This window comes from Heterocephalus glaber, unplaced genomic scaffold (assembly GCF_053883595.1).
Source record: "Heterocephalus glaber isolate CG9 unplaced genomic scaffold, H.glaber_assembly_v1.0 deba00001577, whole genome shotgun sequence".
NCBI classification, from domain to species: Eukaryota; Metazoa; Chordata; class Mammalia; order Rodentia; family Bathyergidae; genus Heterocephalus; species Heterocephalus glaber.
Genome location: NW_028258358.1, coordinates 844,555 through 869,263, shown reverse-complemented (window position 1 = coordinate 869,263; position 24,709 = coordinate 844,555). Strand labels below are relative to the sequence as shown.

General features: G+C 31.7%; 1 pseudogene; it reads right to left on the bottom strand.

Annotated features, from left to right (window-relative positions):
• Nucleotides 1-20,699: 20,699 nt before the first annotated feature.
• LOC101716575 (bifunctional methylenetetrahydrofolate dehydrogenase/cyclohydrolase, mitochondrial pseudogene) lies at nucleotides 20,700-21,736 on the bottom strand (annotated as a pseudogene).
• Between the last annotated feature and the right edge of the window lie 2,973 nt (nucleotides 21,737-24,709).

Sequence of the window (24,709 nt, the reverse complement as noted above, 5' to 3'; positions counted from 1 at the left end):
AGAAGTCCTTAGAACTGGCTCTTTGAAAGGTTTGGAAATATCTGAAGAAGCGGCCCTGGAATCCCAGAAACTGAACTTGATGGAAAATACTGGTTAGACTTCAAAAGGACAGAATGCTGATAGAAATTCAGCCTTAACCTCAGGAGGTTTCAGTTGGGAACAAGGACACCATTGACATTAGGACTCTAGGCCATGTGTGTTATGCTCTGGGAGAAAATTTGTCTACATTTTGCTCATGTTTTGAGAGTTTGGGGGAGACTTAGGTTAAAGGCAGTAGATTAGTTAATCTGACGGAGGAGATTTCAAAGTAGCCACACATTCAGACTATGACTTGGGTACTATTAGGGACTTTTAGCCAGCCTTACTTTGAAAATTAAGAGGAAATGGCCTACCAGAATGATTTTTAAAAGTTTTGAGTTTGATCCTAAAGGAAGCGGTGGTAAAGTTGGAGTTTGCAAAGTTGAAGCAGAGGAGAATTTGGTTGCTGAAAATGTTTGTATTAAAAAGAAGTTAAGCCCTTTAGAGTAGCACAGTAGAAAAAAATGACTTAAGTAATGTGAAGAAACAAGGCTTCACACTTTGCAGGCTCAAAATTGCACAGGTGAAAGAATTTCTTTGAGAAGATAGCCCCAGGGTACCATGTTCTCAAGTGGCTGCAGCCTAGGGAATTTGTTCCTCAGGATTCAGTTTATAGTACTCAGGCATCCAGGTGCTCAGAGACCCCTACAGCCATGTTAGAAGGAAACCTGGTTAATTGCTCCAGTTGGTGGCAGAACTTGTCATCATCCATGTGGTGCTGGTATTATATGCATGCAAAGTGTAAGAGTTGAGGAGTCAGGAAGGTTTTCACCCAAATTTCAGAAGAAGCTCTCAGAGACCAGGCAGTGTGCCCCTGAGAGTGAAGTTCAAGAGGATGTAAGGCTGAAGTCAAAAGTGCAGCAGATACCCCCAAGATTTGGAAAAGCTAGGAACATGGAACATCTGAGGAAAGAAGAAAGCAGTGAACAAATCTAGCCCGAGAGAGGTCATGGGGGTTACAAACACTGACAGTGACATATGGGGGGGCCATCCAAATAGTTTGGTGTTCATATCTTGCCACAGATTGCTCAATGTGCTGGACAAGGAACTATGGGATTTAATGTTTGCCCTTCTGGTTTTAGGTCTTGCTTCATTCCCATCCTTTTCTAGTCCCCTATTTCTCCTTTTTGGAATGGGAAGGTATACCCTGTGCCATTGTGTGTTGGAAATGTTTAACTTTCTTTTTGATTTTTATAGGAGTACATAACTAAGAGTTGCCTTAAATCTCAGAGGAGACTTTATACTTGGACTTTTTCAGAAATGCTGAAACTGTTAGGACTGAAGCAACATTTAGAGATGGCCTAAATACATTTTGCATAAAGAGATGTAAATGAGTCTTTTGGTGGACAGGGGCAGAATGTTATTATTTAAATCTAGATATCTCTCCAAAGCCTCATGCACTCATAGATGGGCTTTTGGGAGGTGATTGGATCATGGAGTCATGATACTCATCAGTAGTCTGAAAGGGTTTATTTCTCTGTCTTCCCTGATCTCTCTGTTTTCAACCACTATGCCATGATCTGTTTATCCTGTAGCATGCTACCTTATCTTGGAGCCAGCTGACTATGGATTGAAAACTAAACTATGAGCCAAAATAAACCATTCCTCCTTATAGTATGGTTTTGGGGTATTTTATCTCAGAATGAGAAAGTGACTGAGACAGGGGAAATACACTTAATAATTTCACAAAATCATACTGTGGAAGAGGATCGACAGTCGGTTTCACTTTCAGAATGCAGATAACTGTCCTGGGAGCATATATCACCTTTGACTGCTAAATAATAGCATTTTCCACTTAGCCTTACATCAATCAATATTTCAAATTAATTATGACAACATAATTATAACTGAATTCAAGAGAATAGCAAAATTATTGAAGGAAAATACAATGAAAGAAGAGAACTCTTTCTATTAAAAATAAACTCATAAAATGAACACAAAATGATCAATATGAAATGATCCTATAAATTCCAAACAAAAAAGCCATTTGTTCTCTATAGTCAAATAAACATTATACCTGTAAGGTGAATGGAGACTGTACACTGTAAAGAAAAAAATACATTTTACAGAAAATATGCACTGTTTTTAGTATTATTTTAAAAGTATATTTTATTTTATTAAGTGATTTATAAAACATCACATCAGTAAAATAAGTAACTTTAAGGAGTTTTATTGAAAATAATATAAGAATACATAATTGAATAATGAAATTTAAAACTGAGTCAGATGTAGTAGAGAGAATAACAATCTTGCAAACAAACCACCTGTGACGGAAATGAGTAATGCACAGACAAGTCTGAATTGTTTCCTGTAATTCAGAGAGAACCAGATAAGAAAATAAAATGTTTAGAAAAAAATACATACATGATGCTCAAAATACCAACAATTAAAAATAGAGCCCATGACAGTTTGAACAAAAATACAAGTTACAAACTTTGAAAGATACTTAAGAAACATTGCCCTCAGCATTGAAAAATATGATTTTGTTTTTTGCAGAATACCCATGCGTTTTCCATGGTGGTTGTACTAGTTTACATTTCCAAGAACAATGTAGAAGAGCTCCTTTTCCGCACAGCCACACCAACATTTGTTATTACCGATTTATTTATGATAGACTTCTTTCTGGATAAGATGAAATTTTAATGTTTTAATTTGCATTTTCTAGTGGCCAGCAGTGTTGAATATTTTTTTATGTATTTATTGGCCATTTGAACTTCTTCTGAGTACTGTCTATCAATTTCAGTTGCTCATTTTTTGACTGGGCCTTTTATTCAAGGGGTCTAAGTTTTTTGAGCTCTTTATATATTTTACATGTTCATTCTCTGTCCAAGCAATAATTGGTAAAAATTTTCCTAGTCTGTGTAGGTTGTCTCTTCACTCTGTTACTTGTTCCTTTGTTATGCCATAGATATTTAATTTATATGATTCCACTTGTTCATTCTTGGTAGTTTTTCTTCTGCCATTTGGGGTTCTGCTCAGAATGACTTACCTATGCCTAGGTCTTCAATGGTTTTATCCATTTTATCTTCCAGCAGATTGTTTCTGTTTTAACATTCAGATCTTTGATCCATTTGATTTTAGTTTAGTACATATGTGGTTCTAAAGTCAACCCTCTTCATTTGGATATAAAATCTTCCCAGCACCATTTATTAAAGAGGCTGTCTTTCCCCTAGTGTATTCTTTTGTTTCCTTTGTTAAAGATTAAATAGCAGATGTGTCTGGGATTGCTTTTGATTCCTCTTTTCTATTCTATTGATACACAGGACATTTTCTGTGCCAGTGCTATGCTGTTTTTATCTCTATAGCTTTGTAATATAATGTCCTATCTGGGATTGTGATGCCTCTTACTTTGCTTTTGTTATGCAGGACTGCTTTTAGTATTCTGGGCATCTTCTGATTCCATACGAATTTTTGGATTGTTTTCTCTAGATCAATGAGAAATTGTGTTTTGATTGACATTACATTGTGTCTATATATCAGTTTTTGAAGGATAGCCATTTTGAGTACTTTGGTTCTACCTATCCAGGAGCATGGGATAACATTTCATACTTTATTTTGATCTCCTCTTTGATCTCCCTTTTCAGATTTATTTCATTTTCTTGTAGAAGTCTTTCACTTTTTTGTTTAGATTAATTTCCAAATATTTAAATTTTCTTGATGCTACTGTGAATGGTATTGTTTCCTAATTTCTTTCTCAGTGAGTTCATTATTAGTGTATAGGAACACTATTGATTTTTGTGCCTTGAAAATATAAACAACAGTAATAGTATTAACTATCACCAAGAAGTGAGAAATAGACTATAAGAGAAATCTCAGTCTACTGAATTGTCAGTATAAGGGAGTATAGCAAAAAGAAAAGGTTGAGACAGAAAACAGGGTTAATGAATATTTTAAAATACAAATAGAAGCATTTGTAGAAATAAAATCCAAATTTATTTCTCCAAATTCTTACTGAGATGAGAAATAAAAGAATGTGTACATTCTAAATTATCTAAATAAAGCAATAAAAATTAGGAATAGAGCATGGAATCACTGATGAAAATCCATTCAGTATTTCTTTCTAATCTTCTGTCAATGAATATTTTTAGAGTACTATTTAGGACAAATCTACAGATAGATATTCAGCCAGAAGTACCAACATGTTGGAGGAGCCAGATATAAATCAAGTAGTCGCAGTTAATATGTGAAATCACGGGTATGAAAGTGCAATGAATTAAATATATCTAACAAGAGATGTGAGCTTGTTGCTCAAGGAGGGCCTCCCTGATTAAGTGTTATTTGATCTAAGGGCGGGAATGTAAAAGAATGAGAGAGCATTAAAGGAGGACTGATTATAGGGGCAAGATCACTGGTATTAGAATGAACATACCACACTCAGGAAATGATATATTCAGAGTAGAGAAAGGAATTTGAATTGCAAAACAAAACCAGTCCCACTTGTATGGTCCTTTAAAAAGGTATAATAAAACACACATGTGTAAATACCAAATAGTTTCTCTGATGTGAGAAACTGAAAGTGTAAATAAGGATCAAAATGTATAAAAGACGATGTGAAATAGGAAGAAAAGGTGCAAAGGGCAAGGGGAAGTGGAAGGAAAGAAGGGAATGGAATTAACATGAGAAAATGAAAAAATGGAAAAAAGTCTGTAAATAAAGGGGGGTGGAGGGCTTGAAGGGAGGTCAGGGGAATGGAAAAAAAATAAGAATCAAGATATATCATGTATTGGGTCTTTAAATTTGGGAGGTCTGATCTTTTTAAGCTCTTTATAGATTCGAGATAGTAGACCTTTGTCTGAGGAACAACAGGTGAGAATTTTTGCCCACATTGTGGGTTGTCTCTTCACACTGTTGGTGGTTTCTCTTGCTGGGCAGAAGCTTTTTAATAAGAAGAGATCCCACTTGTTGATTGTTTGTGCTAGTTCATGGGAAACTGAGGTTTTGTTCATAAAATCTTTTCCTACACCAATGTCTTCAAGAGTTCTACCTAACTTTGTTCCAGCCAGTTCAGCGTTTCTGTTTTAATATTTAGATCTTTAATCCATTTCAATTTTAGTTTAGTGCATGATGAGAGATGTAGGTCTAGTTTTAATCTTTGGCAAGTTGAAGCCCAATTTTTCCAACACCATTTATTAAAGAGGCTATCTTTCCTCCAGTGAGGGTATTTGTAAATAGGGAGGGATGGAGGGGTTGCAGGGAGGGCAGGGGAATGGGGAAAAAATAAGAACCAAAAGAGATTATGTAAAGGTGCAAATTTCCAATGATGAATGTCATTATGTTATATATTTAAAATGTATCAATAAAACTAATTTTTAAAAAAAGTATAAAAGGACAAGTCGAATAAAACAATGGACTGTAAATTAAGAAAAAATTGTTACATTGGCTTAGTTTTCAATTTGGTTTAGCAGAATTATTTATTAATCTTCTCTAGCAGAATAATTTTAATAGAGCTCTTAGAGAATGTTGAAGAGAGAAGAGAATAGATTTGTCATACATAATAGTTATGTATTTTTATAAAATAATAGAAAATATACTATTACTCAGGCCTGCAAATGCAACTTCAGTTATCACATAGCCTTTTGCTGCTCCTGTAATGCTGCAAGCACATGCGCCCTCATGACCCTTATACTGGTGACTCGCTCTGTGTCAAACATTTCTTCTTTAGCTATTTATTGGCTCACTTTTTATCTTAACTATATTTATATTTAAATTATATATAAGAACTAGTTTTTTCATGGTAACACTATTTAAAATATCAAATACTCCATTCCCATTAACACTTACCTCCACTACTAAGCTTTATTTATTTTATTTATTGTCTTTTCCGATTATTTAATTGTAATATCTATGAGATCAGGTTAATGTTCATTTCAATAGTGTATTATCAGCAAACAGCTGCCCAGAATGTTATAGACATCTAGTAAACATTTCATAAATGAACAAGTAGAAATGTAACTACCAAGTAATGTTTCTAATCTTTTAAAATACAGAAATATTAACCTTTGTAATTAATGTGAAAGTTTTGTAGTTCTAATCTGGGTTTACATTTAATAAAATATAATTTTTTTGAATTGTTCTACAGGGACTTCTCATCTCAAAAGATTCAGGTCAGGTCTTTCATATGCTTGACATTAAGGCTTAGCTGAACAGGACTTTACCACGGAAAAGTATAGATGTGATGAATTGTACTCCAAAGCTAAAAATGATTTAGGATTTTCCTTTTGTTTTAATGCTACATACACCTTTTTTCCCCTCCATTAGTGTGAATAATTGAGAATTGGATATATATTTAATCATTTTTTCTCATGCTTTGCTGAATTGTACCAAATGGAAAGTAGTGTAATTTCCATATTTGATATAAAGTTAATTCTGGAGCTCACCACTAAAAATCTTTAAAAATATTAAATTGAAATATATTATTGTGAATATTTTTGAATAAAACCCTTACATTAAAATATTCTTCAATTCAAAATCATATATTTTCAGTCATAAAATAATTCTTCCAAATTTTAGGCAATAAAATGAAGGGAAAGTTACTGATATTATCATGACAACTATTTTCTTGATGCTGGAGGTCTAAATTATAGAAACACATTTAAATAGAAATTTTCTTCTTAAATATGAGAACTCATTTAACTGGATTGTCTTTAGGATGTTAATTTATAACACTTTATTTTTCAAAGATTCAAATTTTCTTTCTTTTAATTAATATAGAAACATAGATTATCCATTACTAGGTATGTTAGATGCAGACTACATTGAATATGTTGTGTGCATCATTCTACATATGTCCACTTCTAAGTATTAATTAAAAATCAGTCTTTAAATATGTAATGCATAAGTCTAAACAAATAATACCTAAATAATATATATGCTTTCTTAAAACATAATAAATAAAAGTTAATGTTTGCAAAAATTTTCAGGAATATATGATTTTTGTTTATGTTTGTTAATAACTAGACCAAGTGTTAGTTTTGAAAAGGCAAGTGCGATGAAAATATAATATTTTAATTAGTACTGTAGCTTTTTCTGCTTGTTGTTTTATTCACAGATATGTAGACAAAAAGTTGCTCTGACAAATTGAGCTCCCATTTTCACCAAAGTATATCATATCTGTAATATAAATTCACCAAAATAACTGTGAAATGCCACAGGGTATTCTTTTGCATATATTATTTATATATTTATAAGATCCTTTTAAACTAATTTTTCTTATGAAGTTACTTTGTGGAAACATGTTATTTAAATAGGCTACATATATCTGGAAAAATATTGAATTTAAAATAAATCTGAAGACATTTAATTAATTTATAACTGCCAAAATTATTTTTTAACTTTCCTTTGGAAGTTTTGAGTTTATAATAATGTTGTTTTATTTACAGAATGGTACATCAATATTTGTAAATGAATATATAATTATTGGATTTATACTGATAGTGTAGCTGATTATCACTTGTGCTTTTGGTATATTAAATCCTCTCAGATTTACTTTAGAAATTCTTCCAGGATTGAAGACTTATTTCCTTGCTGTTTGAGTTTGTGCCCATCTATGCTTCATTGTAAGCTCATCTGATGTTCACCTTTAAATAATGCCTAAAGGAAAAGCATACGGATTTTAAACAGTAATTATATAAATTCATGGTGTACTGCCACAAAATACATACTGATCACAGCTATATGTTAATGTAGTTATACAATGTGAGCAAGCTAACATCTTAGAAAGTTTAATTATTATATATTTAAATTACCCATCACATCTGAGTATAACTTTGATTCTTTTTGTAGATCTGAAATGAAAATATTGAATACATGTTTCCTAGGTTGTATTAGTTTTGGGCTCTTCAGAGAAAAAGAGCCAATAAAATACATATGTATTTGTTGAAACTTAATATAAACTATTGACTCACATAATTATGAAGCCTGAGAGGTCCCAAGATTTGCAGTGAGCAATCTGGAGATCCAGTAAGTCATACTATCATTCCAGTTTGAATCCAAGGGCCTGAAAACCAGTAAGGCCAATGTTCTAGCTCAAGGCAGTCAGAGGAGGAGAATTTTCTCAGTCAGCCTTTAATTCTACTCAAGACTTCAATGGATTGGACGAGTCTCAGCCATATTGAAGAGAGCTATCTGATATATCAATCTATGATTCTTATGTTTTCTCAGAGCAAGCTCACAGACAGGTTTAGCCAAATGTGTGTGCTTTGTTTATCTCAGTCATATGAATACATAAAATTAACTCTAACACAATTTCCTTCACATATCATTCACAAACTAAGAAGTCTATATTTTCATGGAATTCCAGCAGTAAATTGTGAAAGAAAGATGTTCAGCATTTTTAAGGTTAAGCTTCATTTTTTTCTAAAGTGATTGTTTTTGTAATTAAATATCTATATTTTATAATGATAAAACGTTAATAGTAAATAACTGTTATTTTAAATTGATAATGTATGTCATTTATAAAAATACTTACTAAAATTGAAATTTATATTACACCATGTAAATGTTATTAAATTTCTTGAAGAGTCACAAAATAATAACTAGAGTTTCTCTTAGGTTTTGCAATTGCAGTACTGTATTGATCTAAATGAATGAAGTCTCCATAGAACGATATGTGGAGTGAGACATTAAGAACTGAATGAAAATTAGCCCTGAGTAGTTGAAGAACATCATCTAAAACAGGAACTCAAAATATGAGACTTAGTCCTAGAAATCTCTGAGAACCAAAGCAGGAAAGACAACCAGATGTTTGCACAAATGCATGTAGTTTCTCCGGGATTCACAAATCAACTTGGAAAAAATAAAAAGAGTAGTGGTGGGAATAAAAATATAAACTGCTAGGACAGATTAATTTAGACATGACTCAATTAAGCAAGCAATGATCAGTTATTACTTTGAGGTCTCAGACCTTTCTCTCACTCTGTAATATTGTCCAAATATCTTACCAAGTTCTTGGAAGACTATACAGAGATTTAATTTATATGTTAGAAAATAGAAAACTTAAAGGAACCTCTTTGTACAGTCTAAATTTTAAGTTCTATCATATTTTATACAGAATTTCTTGGTCTCTGTCATGTTTATAATCCCTCTATAATAATGAATAATAAATGATGATGTATTCAATATAATGAAACCATAATGTGTGATTATATTCCAGGACTACCTTTGGTACAGATTAAAGTATATGATATAAAAATCTAACTTACTTATCAGGCAACTATGATTTCAGAAAAAGATATTTATATAGCAATTTGTTTTATTTCATAGTAATTAAAACTGATAATGAAACAATGATGAAAATACATGAAGCTAAAAAGCATAATTATTTAAGAATTTATGAAATTGTGGTGCAATGTTTTTTTCAGTTTTTGGAAATATTTATAACTTACCTAAGAGTAAACCAGTAAATTTGGTTGAATTTGGCTCTGCATATTTACTGAAATTTTTAAATAAATTTTAAACAATGTTTATTATCATAAGAGTGCAAAGAATTGGAAATAATCTACTGGGAAAAACACAGGTATTAGTGCTGCTTACTTAGTCATATTTCAGATCCTAATTATTGTTAAAAGACAGAAAGTGCAAAATCGGAAAACCCACAGACAGTGCTGAAATGGAGGATAGAGAAAATGCTAAGGAGAGCAACGAAATAATGAAATATAACATGAGAAAAAATCTTATGTAATCTATTAAATTATTTTAAATTTAGCATTACAGTGAGAACATAAAACAGATGAAATATAATCAGAAGTGAGATTGAGGAAAGTGAAAAGATTTTAAATCCTTCAGCAATTACAGTGGATTTGGCTGAATGAGGAAGAGAGTTACAAAGCAGTAACATTGGTGGACCAGACAACAAAGTAATCCAGTGTGTTACCCATGGGAAACACATATATGATCTTAAGTGTTGGGCACTGTCCTCCTGGTGGTGGGTTCCAAAATAGATATGTCGAATGTATAGTTTCTAGAACACTGATTTGTAATAATTTAAGGCCCAGATGTATGATTATTTTTCTAAAATATCTTATAGCATATTACCAGATTAAAATACAAGTAATTTGACATTGATCTATGATTCAGCATTAAGTAATGATGTTTCTGTATTACTCTTTTTTAACTAGAAAGTGTTATTAAATACATGCAATAAATATGTTATAAAAGCATACATATAAAAATGCAGCAAAATATATACACATATATAATATATTTCACTAAATGTAAGCAAGTATTCTTGTCTTTTCAAAACAGGAAACTGAAGAAGATATCAACCTCAATGTGATGTATATAATGTTCAAATATATTTATTTACTTTTGCCCTTGCTTTATCTGTTTATTGTCCAGATTTGAACCTCATTTCATTTTCAGTGATTAGGCTGTTGGACTCCAAATTCTGCTGCTGTTTTAACTGGGTCATGACCAAGGATTAGAGATTATAAATAGATATAATTAGAATTTAACTTAACATACATTATAGGTTATAGAAGTACTATGTTTTCAATTAAATACTAAATGTAAAAATTAATTTAAAAATTTAAAATATCTGAGTATGAGATAATATAAGCATAGAACTATCTTTTGAAATCAAGTTCTATCTTATGTTACAAAGAATAACATTTACACAAGTCTGAGGCTACAGCAAACGTATGAATACAGTTGGTTTAACCTCTAAATGTTCTATCTTAGACTGCTTTTGAAAAGGTGCATTTTACTCTCTCACAAGCAAAAAAAGTCTAAATGCTTAAATTTATGTTATTCAACATTTGACCTCTAGAAGCTGATTTGGATCTCAACTACTTTCAGGAAAAATTTCACTCTGAGTAATCTTCAGAGCTGCCTTCATAGACTCAAAATATAAGAGAATGGCTTCAGGCAGTGATGAAAATAGTCACTATGCAAACACAACCAGCATGTTGGAATACCCCTATGAGTTATGCATCATGGGTGTTCTCAGAGTTCCCTCTTTTCTTATATTCACCTTTTCTTTTATATGGAAATAAGACAACAATCTATGTTAAATGTATTTTCATTTAAAAAAACTGATAATTGTTCAAGTTGTGAGTGTACTCACACAATCTCAATTTGTAGACTGGAAAGATATTGGACTGAAGATTTTATTGTTTTTCTATGTGGTTGTATATCATTCTTATTTGAACGAGATTCCTCAAAGACACAGTAGTCTGGGAAAAGCTTCTTTTTTTTTTTTTTTTTTTTTTTTTTTTTGGTACCAGGGGATCAAACTTGGGACCTCGAGCTTGCAAGGCAGGCTCTGGAACCACTGATCTAAATCGCTGACCATGGTGAAAGCTTTTATTCTCTACATGCCCAAGAGGCCAAGTTGAGTAATAACATTAACTTATAGTATATTTATTCAATGACTCAAATGTTAATTTTTGGTTAATAATTCCACTGCAAACATTCCCTGTGGTTTTTCTTGTTCTAGTATGAGACCCTATGGTCCAATTTAATCAGTGTATTTCACCTCAGATCTGCATACATGTACACATTAATGGTCTATTGAGGTAAAGCTCAATAAAACTAGCATTTAATGACATTTGTATTACCTGTTTTTTGAAAATAACATCGTTTTCCACATTAGCAAATTGACTTAAGGATTCTGCTAAGTCTGTTTAGCAAAAACTTCCCACCCTTCACAACTAATCTGACCCTCGATGCCTGACCTGGGACTGCATTTCTTACCATCTCTCATGTGATATCTGCCCATCCTGGCCTTCCTTCAGCAAGAATATTGTAAAGTCATGTCAGCCAATACCTTTTGACTCTGTTTCTGGTTAGTAACTTACATCCACGAGTTCCAGTGGCTATTTTGCTGCCACAAGTTCCCCATTGGCCGTGCTATCTTCAAAAGTAAGCCCAATTTATCTCTCTCACTGTACAGTCTCATATACTGAATCCTATAACCACAGAAATCGTCCTGAACAGTCTGTCTGACCTACCATGTTTTAAAATATACCATTGGATAATTGTTCTGTAGCATTTTTTCTGTAGGGGAATATACTAATCTGTAGTACACTAGAGCTTTAGCCTTAACAGGAAGGAGAAGAAACACCAATTACCTAACACAAATAAAAGAAAGAAAAAATTGAATCTACTAATGTCAAGAATTACTGAGGAAGCCTTGCTGAAATCTTGGCCATGTTCTCAGTGTATAAATTTGAAAGAGACTACTCTGAAAGCTAATTTGATAAAATTTGTGATCTCAAATCAATCTTTGTTCATTATAGTGGGGCAAAATCACTGAATTTATCATTTGAATTATGTTCACCATTTGTCTCATAGAAACAAATGGAATACCAACTCATATTTTTTTCATTTTTTGAGGCCCAAAGATGGGGGAAAAAATTATTATGTCTAAGAATCAAAGATGACTTGATATAGTTATGACTACATGTAGAATTTGATGGTTAGAAATAAAATTTATGTAGGTTCTTAGAGTAATAATATCTTATCTTTAAGGTAAAACTTAATTTCACTAGAAAAAGAACTCCCAGGAATGAGAACTTAATATTCATCTGAAATAGATTACAAACAAACACATCAAGTAGAATGACAGTTAAGGTCTTAATAAAATTGACAGAAGACTGAAATAAGAGTATGAAAAAATACTGAATCAAAAATAAATGTTAATTTATAATTATATATTAGTTCATTCTTATTTCTTTTTAGTGTAACAAATTGAATATACTTTATCATCAATAATATTTAATAAAAGAACCATTAAATCATAAGAAAGAAAAAGAGGTCTCTAAACAACAGTTCTAACCAAAAAAGCATGGTTAAAAAAAGAAAGAAAAAATGTAAACATACCAAAATACTGTAGTAATAACATCTAATTTGGTATTATGGAGAGAGAATATAACATTAAGGTAAATGGCTTTCAATTAGGCAAGAGGTATTTACAAGATGATAAAACGTTCTAAGCTTCTTTGATGCTGAATTACTTGGATCTTGCCACTTTAAATATGCCTATAAAATATATACAGTAACAATTAAAAATATAATGATAGTGACTTTAACTTTCAAATTATAACCAGAGGGTAAAGGCTAAAAGCTTTTTATGGTAATTAAATAATGAGACAAAGAGGTTGAAAATTTGAAAGCAGTTATTGTATGACTTGGTGTCAAAAAGTATGCAGAATTAAATGCTGGATCTTGCCTTGTTTCTCATCCACTTTCCTCATGAAGTTTCTGACTATGCAAGTTATTTACCAGTAACAAATGTAACATAGAAATTCAGAAACACACATCTAACCTCCTATTACAATTTTTGCTACAGTTTCTTTTTAACATTGCATTGAAAGGGTCTTGAGCATTATCTCTGAAGCTTTCCTGCATGAGATGTAGATTGTCCATTTTAAAGGAAGCATGCATGAACTGAGGAATTTATTTACATGATTCTTATGTTGACAGGAGTTATATTAGTGGGATGTGCTGAATTTGGGTCTGTGGGATGAAGAACAGGAATGCTGTATCACAAACAACTACATTTGCCGAAGAAGTTCTGACTAGGTCATGAACAATGTGGTACACCTGAGTTTCAAATAACTGACTGAGGCCTAAAAAAGGATACCAGGAGAACAAATACATTAAACAAATTTTTGATGTTTACTCACCTTCTTGTGAGTTATCTCTTATTTTTTTCTTTATAATAAATTGACAAGATTTGAACAGGGTTCTGAGACATAGAATTTGTGCTAAAATTTTAATAACAATAGTTTTTGTGTTGATAGGTTTACAAACATTTAGACATGCTGGCAAACACAAAAATCTTAACATCATAGGTAACAATTTTTAGTCCGGAATTACCTTGAATGTTCAGCATACATTGTCGAAACAACTGCTGTCAAAATATAATTTACGTGAGAAAAAGAATTTTATAAGTTTAAGATGACCACCATTAAGTAGTACTGGAGACCTCTGCAGTAGCTTCCAGTCTCCTACCCAGTGTACAATGCAGGGTTAAAGAAAGACTCAAAGACATAATTAAAGAGAGAAATGAGGAGCCAGGATAGCCAGTGCTGAGCAACCAGCAAAGACCCTGGCCAGTCCAAGCCACTACTATTTATTGATGACATCATGGTCAGATTGTGGTAAAGGGGCTATGTGGGGGGATGTGCAATAGCTATGGACACATTACTGATGTAGGCAAGCTTTATAAAGCAAAAAGAAAAAGCATTCTCAAATTATTAGCAGAACAGACAAAATATAGGGTTATAATTGGCAAATAACCTTGATCTTCTAGTTAAGGTTTTAATAGTGGGAACATAATTTGGGTAAGAGTCACTCTGACCTCGGGATGTAGGCTTCAGGTGTGCTCACTTTTCAAAATAAGCCAATTGTGGAGTTAACACTTTACAGCCTAACCAGCTGACAGCCTGCTTTGGGCATGATCAATAAGGCGGTTCCCCCACAAAGTAGGGAGACAGAATTCAAATTCAGGCAATTTATCTGCTATTCCACTATTTCCAAGGGTGTGTAGCTTAGACATTTTAATTATAATATGTTTGGAATATAAGGAAAGTGACCAAAGTGAGGAGGCCAGCAGGGAGAGCTATTTAAGAAAGAAGGACAGAGAAAAAAGAAATAAATGGAAAAAGAAGAAAATGAGTTTGACACTACTACTCTTAATTTGCTTTAGACCATTGTATGGCCCTACCTAACACTCATACAAGAAACTATTCTGTCAGGCTACCTTAACTGCTAAGTCATGGGACTTTTGAGACGAGGGTGTGCTAGTGATGCTCATGTTCCTTATGAATGGGTGATGGCAACTCTAGGCTCACATGCATGGGGAGGAATCTACCCTAGCCTAATGGAAGAAGGAAAGATAATGCTCTTCATGACAATGATGGGTAATATGGTGCTATTAAATTCTGATTTACTTCCTATAGAAGAAATAATATTTAAATTGTACACATTTCTGAAGTTTGCCAATCCTGGACTCTAATGTGCATTAGACAAGTCAGTTGTCTATCTTAGCTTCAAGAAGCCTCAGACTGTATCTGATTATATGTCACCTGTGATGAAAAAAAATCAAAAAATAAAATGCTGGAATATTTCAGCAGACACAACAATGGATGTTATTCTAAGGAGAAAATGTTTAAAATTTCAATATATAGTAATAAGTATGCTAAAAAGTTTTTACACAGCATTTTAGGGATTTATGCAATACTCTGATAGATACCAAAATTATTAGAATTGATTTTATCCATGAATTTATTCACTTATACATGAACTATGAATTTATAACTTGTGTTTGATATTCTAGACATAAGAAATCAAAGTATGCTCCTTAATGTCTTGAATCTTATAATCCTGTGTAGAAAATATCTATGTGAACCAATATGTCTTGCATAGAGGCACACTTTATAACACACAGTAAATCTAAGTTCACGCAATCTGGGAGAATACATAAAGGTTTTTATTTTGTAGTTCACTTAAGGACATTGTTTTGCAGTTACACTACAAACCATGGGAAAGATATACTTTCAAAAACATCATTTTCATTTTTAAATTACCAAAATTAAGCAGACAGACTTGCTTTTAATTACCTACATATCATAACGTGGAGAAAACAGATATCATTTGATTATTTAAGAATTCCAGTATGCTCGTGATTGTTGGCATGACTGTGTAACCATTAGTGACTGCTTAAAAATGTATTTCTGAGAGTTAATATTTTAAAAAATATTCTCCATTTGAGGTTATATTTCAGAGGAACATTACAACTACAAACAAAACAACATAATAATATTATAAGTCATTATCTCTAGCTTTAAAAATACATCGATATTTTATTTCACTTTTCTTTGGAGCTTCTGATTTGACCTAACTCAGTGTAAAGTACTTGAGATTAAGACATCAATACAGTTTCATAAAAATTCCCCCCAAATTTCTCTAATCATGACTCAATGCAATACATCAAAATCAAGTCTACGAGTTGGGCATCTTCTTTTAAAATTAGATTTCTTAAGGAAACAACATTCAACATTTCACTTAATCATCAAAATTATGATTAAAAGATTAACTGTTTTGTAAATAGTACATGAAATATAATTAAGACTAATAATACATTTTGAAAGCATAAGGAAAAGTTCAATGTGCTTAAGTCAAATGTATATTTTTACAAATATGTATATGGATATATATTTACATATATGCATATATATATGTGATATCTTCCAATCAATTTTCAATCTGTGTAGTATTTATATTTTTGATCTTATGAAATAACATTTCTTCCTATTAAGTTTCTGACACACCGTCTTAAAAGACAGCTTATAGTTGTGGCTTCAGAATGGTTAAGAATAAATTTTATCCTAAATTCTGATACTTCTGACAATCAATATGTTCTGTTTTCTTTTATTATATTTAAATTATTATTTTAATAAATTATTGTAACATATATACAATGTAATCTGAATCTCTACTTGTCCCTTTAGAATAAAGTTATCAAATTTTGTCTGCATTTTTAAAACCCAAGAATATAACAATTTGGCTGTCATTACATAAAACAGTGCAGCATTGACACAAAATGTAATTGGATTAATATATATTTTATAATTATACTTCATTGCTATGCCTTTAAAATACAGAATAAATAACCCAGGTTTGGTCATGCACAACTATAATCAACATTCTGGGAGGCTGAAGCAGAAGGATTGCAAGTTTAACCCCAGCCTGGCTAACTTACTGACTTAGTATGACCTTGTCTCAAAATGAAAAAGGAAAAAGAAGAAAAATGGTCTGGGGATGTAGATCATTGTGAAGGCGCTGAGGCCATTCCTTATTACTGTAATTAAAATAAAAATAAAAACAAGTAACATGAACCTCTTTTACTCATCAGTGGTCCTGGTCATCTTGGAACATTTTTTCAATTCTCTTAATCATATTTGAAACATGTTATATAGCTCTTTAAATGTAATGTTGTATAGTAGAATTCTTCACTAGTTCTCTGAGAGAATTGTGAATTTTTGATAAGATTCATTAACCTTAATATTAAAAATCAAATTAAGGTACTTGACAAATAACAGAGAGTAATATGACTTTAGAATGGCATTGAAAGTTAAATATTCACTGCTTCAATGTTACAATTTCTATCCCAGGAAAAATGTTATGTGTTTTTGTAACGCATGCTGCTTTTTCTATTTTACATGAAGTAGTTTAAGGGTTTTCATCAGAGATGTATAAAGTAGAAAATAAATATCCAAATTTTAGCCACTCACAGATTTAGCTATTCAAATCAAAATCAAGGTAATTGAAAAATTATCTTACAATAAATGTGAACTATATGTATTCTGTTTCAGTTACTTAAGAAAGTTAATTTTTAAAACGTATTTTTATGCTATATACATATTTAATAAGGTTTAATAATCATCGTGTATGCTTTAAAATCATTAGATAATAATGCATGCAATTTTAGATTATTGTCTATATAAAGCAAAAATAATTAAAAATAGCTACTGAATTCAAGGTTGGAAACTTCAGTTTATTAAAATTTTAAACACAGGAATTTGTTTCTAATTCTTATTTACCTCTAAATATCTCACTTTTGGGGGGAAACTGCAATGGACAGAATGTGCCCCACATTCATATATGTAAGTTCTACAAATCCTAGCCTTCAAATAATGGTATCAGTAGGTAGTTCTTTAAGAAAATAAATAAGTCATGAGGGTGGAGCCTCATGAATGACATTAGTGTCCTTTTAAAAGGAATCCCAGAAGGTTCTCTCTCACTCTTTTTGTCATGGAAGGATATAATGAGAAGTTGGCAACTTGCAATCCCTGAAGAGTCCCATCCTTAGAACTCAACCAACCATGCTGTAACCCTGATTTTGGATTTCCAGCTTCAAACTTGTGAGGTAGAGATTTATGCTATTTCCTAGTTACGTGGTGTATGACCTTTTTTTTGTTGTTTTTTTTAGCAGTCCAAACTAAGATTAAAAAAGGGGGAAAAGACTCAAAAAATCACTACTAAACATTAAATTAACAATTTCTTACTAAATCTATAAGATGCATTTATTTATTAAATTTAAACAAAATTAGTGCAAATTATATTTCACTAGCTTTGTTAACAAACATAATTTAGGGTGATTTGGGGTAAATGTTGTGAAGGTGTTTGTCTTGAAATTTTCATAATCTAAAAGAAAGCAGCATTTAAAAACTCAAAGAGAATAATGTGCCTGGATGACTTCAAAATAATGCATAATATTTTTTAAGTATAAAAATTTGCAGATATTTTCAGTCATGATATGTCATTTTAATATAATAAAACCAAGATATTAATTAAAAAGTAGTCATAGGTAGGAAGGCAGTGACAAAAAGTAATAAAATCTAGGTCAAAACAGTGATGATATAATGGCTACAAAATTGAATATAAATGTCAATAACCAAAACCCAATCTTTCAGGGATTATAATTTACAGGCTGGAATATAGCAATAATATAGTTATATAACAATTGCTAATTGTGTTCTGAGAAGCATCTAAGTACAATAAATTACTAGAATGGTATAGAAAAATGATTAGTAAATACCCAATCACAGAATATAGGTCTCTACACACTATCGATAAGGAATCTCTAATAAATCTACAAATAGGAGTCAATATCACATAAATCCACCAATGCATCAAGGCTATACATGCCAATATTAGATATTTGATTCAAATGTATGAATTTTAGTCCAATTCCAGCTATAAATCTGAATCATGGATGGACAATGAGCAGAACTGTGAATTAGGAACAAACTTCCAGTGGCAAGAATTAATTTGGATAGATTTAATTTGTATTTGTTGATACATGAAAAAATGTATGACTTTTACAGAAATGATTTTCTGGACAAATAAATGAGTCTATCATGAAATTTGAGAGGAAGAAAGTTCTGGATATGATTCATTTCAGTCAGCAAAATAAGAAAACTATTTGCCTGAGTCTTGAAGTAAATAAGAAAGCAATTACGCAAGTAGGAACTAAGAGAAGCAAAGAAACATAACTAGATTAAAAAAGAGGTTTAGGTAAACTGGAAGACGAAATTTACATTGACAGTATGTAAAAGCAGCAGTTAAATGGAATATTAAATAAGTAAAGTGGCAAAAAAAATGCCGTATTGTAACAAAAACCAGAAAAGGATGATTATATTATATAAAGAAAAGCAGATTGATATTTCAGGCTTTTAATTATGACAAAATCTTAGAACATGTCAAGAGGGAAAGATTCAGCTAAAATAGGTACAGGATGAAAAGTATATTTGGTGTAAACTCTGAGTGGTGGCATATGCCTTTAATCCCAGCATTTGGGAGGCTGAGGCCGGAGAATTGCTGTGGGTTGGAGGCCAGTATGGACTACATGCCGAGTTTAAGGTCAGCTTGAACTACGTGGTGAGACCCTGTCTCAGAATACTCACACACACACACACACACCGTATGCTTGGTGCATGTGTTTGATGATTTGATTTTACTCTTAGTATAGATATCAAAATAGAGATATACTGCACAACACAGTGGAAAAAATGTAACACATTCCTTAAATAATTATTCTGCCAATTTTTGTTTTGTTATTTATTTAATTTTTAAGTTAAAAATTTAGCAGCATTGAATATATATCACAAGAAAAATAACTGTTAAAAGTCACAATCATGATATGAATACCTGTTTGATCAGCTAATTTTTTATACATATTGGATAGTAATGAACCTCAGTCTCTTGTAGAAAAGAAGGCAAGAGGAATGATAGCGTTTTGTTATATCTATTACATGCTTTAAAGTTTTAGGAAAAATATCAGTCATCTAATAGGACAAGAAGATTGACTGAAAGGCTAGAGTTTACATTATACATACTCTGAAATACTTAGAATTGTGTACCTTAAGAGAATTCTTGTTCTCTAAAATATACAAAAATACCCCAGCACTATTAAACAAAAAATATCATGTTTCTTTTATTATGACTGCATCCCCTTTGTATTCCATTCCTCATATGCTATGCAAATAGGTGAAAATAACTGCAGTTATTTGTAATACATAGCAAAATATACAATCTAATGTCATACAAAAATTATTTATGTCATTGTTAGACCAGTGATACTGCTATACTGTGATGCAAAATTTAGTTCATATATGCTGAAGTACTATTCATTCCTTTTTATCCATTGTTTTGAAAATTTATGCTTTGTTTTAATCTGGTACATAACATATTTGATTTTCTTTGTGGCATACCTTTGCTCATATCTATCAGTTCCCATACAAATTTAATTATTTTTTTTCACAGCAGACAGGTATATTTTATTTAAACAAAACTAAAAACCCCCTTTATCACAAAGTAGAATTAAATTGAATATTAACTCAAGCTCTTAAAAATCTTTCAGGAAAGAATGTCAACTCGAGGGTCATGCTAGGTCATGTGATCTAGCTGAAACCTAACATGACCCTGGAGTGGTCCTGAAAAATACTGCAAAGCCAGGTGCACACAAGACCACCAAAATAAGTTTTCAATAAATAAAAAGCATGTATATTTGAAACCATTTTGGCAGAATAAATAAAAGTCTTGCATTTCTATTGGCCTGCATTGCTTCTTGGCTGGCTTGAAGCACTACTGTTCATAGCATGGCAGACACACGGTTAATTGGTGGCTACCCCAAACTCTTGAGACTTCAGCATTTCCTGCTCTTCAGGCCTCAGCACTTTTTTCACAGCAATAATGGCATTCTTCATTAGCATAGCCACTGTCTTGGGACCACCACCCCCAGGGACTGGAGTGATATAACTGATGTTCTTCTTGACCTCTTCAAAATCCACATCTCCAACCAACTTGGGTTTAGAAGTTATCGGATCTTGAATTCTGTTTATTCCCACAACCATGACTGCTGCTCCTTCCTTGATCATATCTGCTATGATCAGATTTGGAATACCTGCAGCAGATACTACAATATCCACAAGAATCGTGTTTCTTCAGTTTTTCTTTAGGAGTGTAGCGATGAAATATTGTAACAGTGGCATCACCTACAGGACATTTGTACACCCCATCTGTGTGCAGTAACATTGCAATGGGCATTCCAACAATTTCTGATCTTCCAGCCCCAACCACATTCTTTCCTAGGGTGGGAATGCCAGTTCGCTGAATCATTTCCCATACACCCCACAGGGTAGCTGACAACATGGAATACTGGTCCAAAAACATTTGCCCCACATTAATTACATGAAAGCCATCAATGTCTTTGTTTGGAGAAACAGCATTGCGGATCCTTCTCTCATCAATGCGCTCTGGGAGAGTCAGCTGAACAAGGAGGCCATCCACATTTTCATCATTATTGAGTTTGTTGATCAAATTCAACAGCTCTTCCTGTGAAATTGAAGCTGGTTTCACAATGGTCTCGCTGTTGATTCCCACATGTGCAGCTGCCCTGATTTTGTTAAGGACACATGAGTGACTTGCAGGATTCTCGCCAACCAGAACCAAGCTTGGGTATGGCTGTTGCCTGTGGCCAGCCGCTCTTCCACTTCCTGCCGCACATCTGCTGGGCTAGTTTCCGTTCAGAAATGACAACAGCTTCATTTTGATCTGCGCCAGGATGGAAGGGGCAACGGCGAAGGTGGCAGCTGTGTGTAGACCTGATCAGCTGGGAGGCCAAAGCGGACAGGAGAGAAGTTGCAGCCATAGCAACATTTAATTATTTAAAACCTAATTTCATTTATGGCTATAATATAGACATTTTATCCTGCTACTATTAACATATTACTTAGGTAAAACAAGATGGACACGTGTTATTTTTTTAACTGCCAAACAAATAAGACATATTCCAACAAATGGAAAGTATTAGAAACAATCCCTGATTTTTCTCTGGTATCATTTTCAGTTAAGGAGGAATTTTCTTTACCAAGTTTTGAAGGGCAGGTCTACAAGTACAAACAGATTTTTTAAGATATTTGTTTTGTTTCATTATGGTATGAAAGATTTTTATTTTGCCTTTGCTTGGAAGGGTAGATTCGTTGTAAAACCTGTATCACAATTTTTTTTGTTTTTGTTTTGTTTTGAATTTACTTTCAAAAATTTTATAATGTCACTCTATTGTTTTCTTTTTGACATTCATATTCTTAAAGATAAATAAAATGTATATTTTAATGTATTTAGTGCTTTTTGTGTATTTGTTCTGTGTTTTTTATATCACTGGTTGATTATGATATGTTGTAATGCAGTTTTATTAAAAGCAATTTTCATTTAATTTTAATATTAATTAAAATTAGAAAATATTTAGTCTCCACACTTTTGGAGAATTTGAAAATATTATGTTGTTATTGTTCTCTAATTATTTCTTCTGTAATATTCATTTTTTAAATGCACATAGTAAGAATTTTATTCCATAAAATGTAATTCAGATTTCTGGAAGTTTTGTTATTTTAAGTTTAATTCTATTTCATTGTTAAGAGTACGCATCTGTTTTATGACTATTGTTCAAAATTTTGAACTATACTAAAATTAAACCTGATTACTTAGGTTCACTATCTTTCATCTTAGGGTATTTTTCTCTTCTCTATTTTTTTCTAGACACTAGTTAATACGTTCTATGATTATTTTATGTCTAGTGAATCTTATTTTATGCAGAGTGTACTTGAAAGTATTTTGTAGAGATTCTTATTTGGTGATGTTTCTCTGAAGAACTTGTAGTTTTATTCAATTGGCCAGTTGTGTTACAAATTGGCACTCTTAAACTTGAGAAAAATTGTTTTAGGCTTTCTAAGAATATGATAGCTAGGAAATCTGAAACTTTTATGAAATCCCTTTAACATGATGGGAATTAAACTTCTCCACACATTATACGAGTCAAGAAAAAAGCAAGACATTTTATGCACATATTGGGCCTCAGTAGTTCTGACACTTTCTGTTTTCTTAGATTTACCTCCACAATTTCAAATATCTCGGAGACCCCAAAGTTTTCTCTCTGTCAGCCTAAGCTAAGAAGACTGCAGATTTCTGTGTGAGTTCTTTCTTAATTAGAAGAGGTGCACTGGGACCTGTCTTCAGGAGAAAGGGCTTACAGATGTACATGTTACATAGTGTACTTTTTGTTTTCCTATAATTTAAATCCCACCTTTCCTGTTTTCCTGTGATCATTCCCTAGAGCCTTCAACATTTTTCCTCAAACTTCATAATTCTTCTATTAGTCCCCTTTAGAATAATCCAATATATTATTACCTGTCATGACTGAAATGTATTTTAGAAGCTGCATTCTTGTTACAATGATGTATTTGCCATTTAGAATAAATACTCTTAAATCCTAAAATATCTACTCTCTGAATATTTACAAAGTTTTTCAGATCCTTGATTAAGATTGCAAAATTAGTCAAGAAGATATTATTTCTCATTGTAACAATGTTTCTTAGGAATTTTTTAATTCACTTTGCATTTACCTTAAAATTTAAAAAAAAATTTTATCTTCTTTCTGTTCAGAAAACAAAAGTGCCCAAACATTATGAGTGAGGTATTTCCATAATATGAAAATGTTGCAGCTGTCCCAAATAATATTATAAAAGGTTATTTTGAAAATAATTGTAATTTAAATAAAAGAATGATATATTTACATTGGTTAAATTTCAGGATGAACAGTTTTTAGGAGCATATTTTCTCCCCTGTTGTATGTTGTATGTCACACATATATTTTGTGGAAAAATAAAATTTCCCACTCTTAACCCAAGAATGTTATACCCACATATATGCTATTATTATTTTTTGTTTTGATATAAATGTACAGAGATTTTACTAAGAAGTGTGTCAGTACCTTCATCAAGATGAAAATAATTACACATATTCAATGTTTCAAATACATATAATTATCTACGAAATAACTTTGTTACTCATTTTAATCATTATTCTTTTTTTACAAATAAGCTTTTAGGTTCTTTTGTAGATTATCAAATACATTTTACCCATGATTTATCATGTCTACATTCACGCTTGACTATTTTCTCTTTTCTTTTATGTATTAGCAACAGATCTAAAGCTGATATTTTGTAATTGGTATTATAATATTTCCTGATAACTATGCTGTTATAGTTCAAATAAAATAAATGAATTTGCTGAATTTTTAAATGGCAAACTTTAATGAAGAAATCCAGAAACAAAGATTTCAATTAAAGAAAATCATGCATACTGTTTTCAAAACAATTTCAAGCCTTAAAATTACTAGTACAGGAAAATGACTCAAATTAATATGAAATTCATTTCAGACTTTCCAAGTGTGAAAATAATTAAATACACTTTTATTATTTGATATAAGTATAATAGAAAAGATAGATAATTGTGTTTAAATGATGTTAATCATCATTTTCCAAGAATCACAATAATTTCTTTTGAGAAATATGCAAAAAAAATTTCTCAACCAATTATCACTATATATATTTTCATGAGGAAAAATGAAGTAACCCTTAGGAATACAGAATGCAGAAGACTGCCCAGATTTAGTATCATTTCACTGTTTATCCAAGGTGGTGTCTCCAGCATTGAGTGCTTTAGTATTGTTTTATTAATATGAGAATAACAATAGTACTTATATTGTATTATTTCTACAAGTTTTTAGTCCATAAATACATTCAAATTTTAGTACAGTGCCCAGCAGAGTTCACCCATCATAGAA